Consider the following 7,500-nt stretch of genomic DNA (forward strand, 5'->3'; position numbering starts at 1 on the left):
ATATAAATGGGAGAAAAATATGGAAAAAAAATATTTCAGAAATATTACAAAATAAAAAAAAAGAATTGACCGTGAGCTAATTTAAGACATGTGACGATAACTTAATATTCTTCCATCGCCTTGTTATAGATTTTCTATAATTACGGTAGTTAGGGCTAATCAGGGCAGACTCCTTCAAAGTCGAGATTCATAGCTCTCTCTCTCTCTCTCTCTCTCTCTTTCCATTGGCTAAAAAAAAATGTCTTTTCACATACTTTTAATAATTCGTAATAAAAATAACATCTACTGAATGCTATGAAAATAAACGCCAGTTGTTCTAATTCATAGGAATGAATAATATTTTTATATGAAGGTAAATTTTTATATCCCAGCTTATTATAACACATGGCCCACTTAAAACTCCCAAAATTACTAAATTGTTTTACAGGAGAGAACCACGCCGGGCAAATTGGAAAGCACTTATCTAGATTTAATTTCGTGGTAATGAGATTGTGCGCTTCTGTCAGTGGCTAAAATGGATATAATTCATTTTGTCGCTCAAATATTTGTCTGAAATATTAATATGGCTAAAACCCCCACTTCTCATTGTTCTCAAATATTTGTCCAAAATATTATAATGGCTCAAAACTACCGTTCATTTTTATTTTACTGAGTGGACAAAACTCCTGTCATTTAGCCCCATAGTGGGTTAGTGCCGTCAGTGCACCTCACGTGGTATACTGTAGGCATTACTTAAGATTCTTTGCGGCGTCCCTTCGGCCCCTAGCTGCAACCTCTTTCATTCCTTTTACTGTAGCTCCATTCATAGTCTTTCTTCCATCTTACTTTCCGCCCTCCCCTAACAATATAGTTTCACAGTGTATCTGTGAGGTTTTCCTCATATTACACCTTTCAGACCTTCTTACTACCAGTTTCCCTTTCGTGACTGAATGACCTCATAGGTCCGAGCGATTGGCCTTTGGTCTAAACTCTGTTTTCCAGTTCCAATATTCATTTAGATCATCAGTACAAAACAACGGTGCTATGAATCACTGAATGTACACAGTCTTCCTCCACTTGAAACTGGTCATCAGCTCTCAAGAATCCGAGGAATTTCATTTTCGTTCACTAAAGGCCGAAAAGTTCTGACATTCCACACTTAACTTTTAATGAATTTTCGATTGTAAGTAGTTTGTACCCAGTGTTTCACAAGGATTTGTTCATTCCCGAATTCAATTGATCGGTAGGGGTACATATCCATGGATTTCGTGAGTATTCCTGATACTGTATGTTTCATTTTCTTATTCGTATATCTAGCTAATTATTATTATTATTATTATTATTATTATTATTATTATTATTATTATTATTATTATTATTATTATTCAGAAGATGAACCCTATTCATTATGGAACGAGCCCACCAAAGGAGCCATTGATGTGAAATTTAAGCTTCCAAAGAATATGGTGTTCATTATAAAGAAGTAACAGAAGGTAATGGGGAATACAGAAATAAGTGATCACTTATTAAAAAAATAATAAATCAAATGAATAAATAAAAAGATAAAAATGTAATTAAATTATTACCATTTGGTTTTATGAACACTTAAAAGATATTGACAAATTATTCCCCTTCTGTTCACGTGTCTATGTTTTTCTGCTACATATAGAGGCACAAGTAAGCTATATCATCAGATTTTACCGTACGTATTTTATTCATGTATACAAAAGCAAGGGCAGTTAACCTCCCGAATGAGCCATGGGGGGAACCTCCCCTCCAATCACAATAAATATTCATCTTCTAAATTAATGCAGTATTTCACAGCATGTCGTTCATTGTTACACGTCGATAATATTGTCATGGCTGGTAGATAATTCATCTTTCATTGAGAGAGAGAGAGAGAGAGAGAGAGAGAGAGAGAGAGAGAGAGAGAGAGAGAGAGAGAGAGAGAACCAATCAGCTATCTATTAATAAATTCATTGCCCAATATATATGTGCATATATATATTTGTATACACACACACACACACACACATATATATATATATATTTATACATATATATACATATATATATACACATACATACATGCATACATACATACATACATACATACATATACATATAGATATGTATGTATATATATATATATATATATATATATATATATATATATATATATATATAATACACATACATACACTAATCGAATCGCTGTCCTCATAACTATTTTCTTTCCAAACCTCTCCTTGATAAGGCGGAATCAACAGGAATTAGTGAAGGCTTAATCGAATTACAGCAGCCGATGTGATTTGATTCTCCTTAATAGAGGTCTTTAACTTCATTTACCGAAGGTGGGCGCTAGGTTTATGGAGCGATCAATTATCGGCTACGTTCAATACGAATATGAAGTGTTAATTATAAGTCTCGCATGAACGTATGCGCGAATGGTACATAGTCACTGGTTAAATTCAAATTTATTGTTTACATATTGTTTTATTTTCGTCGAAAACGCGACTGAAAGTCGATTGAAAGTAAATTAATAAAATTGCTTATTATTATTATTATTATTATTATTATTATTATTATTATTATTATTATTATTATTATTATTATTATTATTATTCAGTAAATGAAACCTATTCATATGGAGTAAGCCCACAGGCACCATTGACTTGAGATTCAAGCTTGCAAAGAATATGGTGTTTAATAGGAAGAAGTAGGAGGAAGTAAGGGGAAATACAGAAAGAAGAGATACCACATATTAAAAAAAATGAATTAATAAATAGATAAATAGATAAAAATGTATCAAAATGCAAGAAGAATAGTATTAGGGTAGTAATGCATTGCATTTTCGCTTGAACTTCTGAAGTTCCAATGCACACCATCCTCTGGGAGGCTGTTCCACAGTCCAACGGAGTGAGGAATAAAGGACCTCTGGAACTGAGAAGTTCGACAGCGAGGCACATTTACTGCGTATCGGTGCTGCTTTTCAGCGAATCTGGTTGCTCTCGGCAGGTGAAGGGGACTATATGGATCAACTGTGAATGTGAAAGATCTCTGTTGAAATACAACTTAAGAAAAAGTGACAAACAAGAGACCATCCATCGATGGTCCTAGTCATAAGTGCTAATATTAGGAAACAGAAATCTGCCACCACGAACCACTCTGTCTAAAAGAGATTAATCTCTGGCAGAAGCAGACATCCACACCGGAGAACAGTATTTCAGTAAAGGAAGTACATATGACCTAAAACAGGTTGCATTGACTTTATCCGTTTTAATTATATGAGGCCTTACGAACAATACCTAACTATCGTGCGGCATTTACTGACATTCATTAGATGTTTCTCAAAAGTTTGATGTGAGTCAGAAGTTACACCTAGAATAGTTAAAGCTTCAGACTCAATCAGCAAAGTTCCATTCATCTGAAGGGGAGGATGGGGTGGGAAATCTATACGGAATCAGGTAATCAGTTGTGTTTTCGTTTTACTGGAGCTCAGCCTCATATCCCACCGACTACACCATTTCCTGGTCCGGTCCATGTCCCGATTGAGGCTGAGAGCAGCTTCATTTCTCATAAGCGGAGACTTTACTACACCCATAAGTGCTGCATCATCGACGTAAAGAACAGTCTTGTTTTCCAGGCCAACAACCATATCACTTGTGTACACTAAAAATAACAGTGGACCACAAACACTGCCCTGTGGAACTCCAGGCACAATAGGTCTTGGTTCACTAAAGATCCCGTCCACAGCAAGTCGCTGCTGCCTACATGTAAGGAAATCTGGAAGTAATCTTAAAACATACCCACCCACTCCAAGATTCTGAAGTTTATAAAAAAGTGCCTTGTGATTTACTAAATCGAAAGCAGCACTAAAATCTATTTGAATTACTCTGCACTCAAATCCCTTACTAAGGATCTCTTGCAAATGGCATGTCAAGTCTAAAAGAGCATCGCAGGTACCTAACTGCTTCCTGTATGCACATTGGCTATCAGCTAACAATCCTCCAGATTCCACATACTTATATATTGGCTTAAAAATAAATTTCTTAGCAACTTTGGAGAGCTCAGGGCGAACAGAGATTGGCCTGTAGTTACTGTAGTCTGCAGATATGCCACTCATTATTATTATTATTATTATTATTATTATTATTATTATTATTATTATTATTATTATTATTATTATTATTATCAACACGCTTTTGTTCTGAATTTTTCTTAAAGTGAAAGGAATATCGCTCAACAAATACCTTATTATTATTATTATTATTATTATTATTATTATTATTATTATTATTATTATTATTATTATTATTACTACTACTACTTACACTTATGCATTTTCAATTCTTATAAAAATATTCACTAAATAAACATCTGTTCAGTTATCATTATAAAAAGCAACTATTACGCAAAATATTAGCACAGGAGTTTTCATTACACTGCCGAAAGTCTGTATTTCCATAACGCATCAAATCATTACACTACCGGAAGTAGGTACCGTGTTTCCATATCATATAAAAAACAGCTCAGCATAAACAGAGATGAGTAAGAGGTTCACCCTTGTGGAATAAATAAAATGCCCCTTCAGACGCGTCTTTTTGAGTAGCAGTAAAAACGCAGAAGGGGAAGTAACACCAAATTAGGATATATTAAACAAAAATACTGAAGTGTTTTAGATAATAAAAACACTTTAACCTGAAGGTTGTTTTAAATCACATCAATTTAGTGGTTTTGAAATTGTTTTTACTTAGTGCTAAATGAAGGTTAGTGTGGTTTACGAAATATATGTACTTTATTTTGAAAAGAGAGAGAGAGAGAGAGAGAGAGAGAGAGAAACTTTTATCCAAGAGGTTATGGCTTGATGGAGTTTTAAGAAGACACAATACCTAGCACATAAATCATAATGTATTCTTTGATTTATGATTCGAAGAAAGTGGCAGTGAATATCTGATCTGGAGATGGAATTCCTTTCATTTTCCAGAGAACCTGTTTTCGGCATTGGGTCCTGATATTATCAATGGCGGGGCCTCATATTTTGTATCGATCTTTCCCTTATAAATAGGAAAACATTCATTTCCCTTCCCAGATTGCCATTTCAAGTCACGGCCTGTTTGTTGTGTAACATCCTACCTTGGTAAAAGCGTAGTTTCCCTTTCTCATATCGATTGATTTTCACTTTTGTCATTCACGAATTGCGCTAATATTCTCACGCCATGGCTTAGAGGATTTTAGAGCAAAGGCCTCGTGTCTCTGATTTGGCTTAACCATAGGGTTCCTCTCTTTCTGTAGGTTAAGATTTCTCCCATGGTTGCACCTCCTGTATCTTTAACCCGTCATGAGTTACGATTAATAATAATAATAATAATAATAATAATAATAATAATAATAATAATATTTCTTCCATAGTTGCACCTCCTGTATCTGTAATCCACATATGAGTTATTATTAATAATAATAATAATAATAATAATAATAATAATAATAATAATAATAATAATAATAATAATAATAATAATATATTATTTCTTCCGTAGTTGCACCTCCTGTATCTTTAACCCGTCATGAGTTACGATTAATAATAATAATAATAATATTAATAATAATAATAATAATAATAATAATAATAATAATAATAATATTTCTTCCATAGTTGCACCTCCTGTATCTGTAACCCATCATGAGTTACGATTAATAATAATAATAATAATAATAATAATAATAATAATAATAATAATAATAATAATAATAATAATAATAATAATAATAATAATAACAAAGAAAATATAAAATGAAAAATACACGACATGGGATAACAGTTTATTCAAAACAGCTGAGAGCTGAAAGTGAGAAAATTTTGAAGCTAACTTTTGTTAATTGAATTTTACCTAAAAAAAATTTGTAAAAGAACCCTCACAAGTTTTGCTTTGATGCTAAAGTTTTAATACTAAAAGCCTTATGTTTTTCCCACGAAGCCTAAGCATTAGGAGCTCAGATTAACGTTGTGCTGTTATGAAAACTTTGGATATAATATTGAGAGTTTAGCCTGGGACCAATATATATATATATATATATATATATATATATATATATATATATATATATATATATATATATATATATATATATATATACATATATATATATATATATATATATATATATATATATATATATATATATATATATATGTATAATTGAGTCACGAAAACACGGAACGTGATGATTATATGAATAACGGCAATACCACGAAGGGAAGTGAAACAACAGAGTGGTGGTAGGCCTTTCGACTTAGCAGACTGATAGAAATATGAAAATAAGTTTACAAAGAAAGCTCTTATAAATGACAGATGGGGATTATAGAAGTAAGATTTAAACAGCGTAAGTATTCTGTTAAAACTGGGCAAACATTCAATGCAATATTCATTCATTTAAGTGAAAACTCTCACAGGATAAATTGGTCTGAAAATTCAGTGATTGCCAGAAATATTTTAGAATCTGCTATTATACAGCTTACTTCTAGTTGTAATTTTAACCTTAGCGCGGGCCTCTATTATTTGGACCCCTGCATTAGCAAAATGTTCAGGAATGACCTTGAAGATAAAATCACTTGACTTAATTACTAATTAGTTACCTTAAATATATTTTCTATGTATTCTTATCTTTAATATGTTTTTGGTGTGAAATTTTAACCTTAGCACGGGCCTCTGTTATTTGGACCCCTGCATTAGCAAAATGTTCAGGAATGACCTTGAAGATAAAATGACTTGACTTAATTACTAATTAGTTACCTTATATATATTTTCTATGTATTCGTATCTTTAATATATTTTTGGTGTGAAAATGTTAACTTTGCAAAAATTGTTATTGTTTACCGTAAGGAGAATTATTGAGTTGTACTTTTATGACATATGTAATCAGCTTATTATTTCCACAGTCAATTTATGGTGGTCAGTCTCTTTCCTGTATAATCTTTTAAATGACTTTTCTGCGCTCCCAGGCTGTTGGGCCTAATCTTTTGTAAACCCGCTTAAATATTTACCCCAGTTTTGATAGGTCTACTAATTCTCCAACTGTTTTGGATTCCAGATACATATTTTCCTTTATAAACCCCATCTGTCATTTATATGAGCTTTTTTTGTAAACTTATTTTTATATTTCTATCAGACTGCTAAGTTAAGGACAGTAAGTCGAAAGGCCTAGCACCACTCCGTTTTTTCACTTTCCTTCATGGTATTGCCTTTATATATATATATATATATATATATATATATATATATATATATATATATATATATATATATATATATATATATATAAATTCCTCTTAATTTAGTGTTTCACCAGAAAGTGTTATAAAATGAAATAGCTAATCAAACGCCCTTCTTCACTCCGTCTAGAACCCGCGAAAGTTGACCAACTACCGGTACCAAGTTCACCGCGTAAATGGAGAGATGCAAGATGATTTATTTACATTTATTATTTGCTTTTTTATGAAAAGGGGGAAACTTTCACTCG

The sequence above is a fragment of the Macrobrachium rosenbergii genome, chromosome 55 (assembly GCF_040412425.1).
Source record: "Macrobrachium rosenbergii isolate ZJJX-2024 chromosome 55, ASM4041242v1, whole genome shotgun sequence".
Lineage (NCBI taxonomy): Eukaryota > Metazoa > Arthropoda > Malacostraca > Decapoda > Palaemonidae > Macrobrachium > Macrobrachium rosenbergii.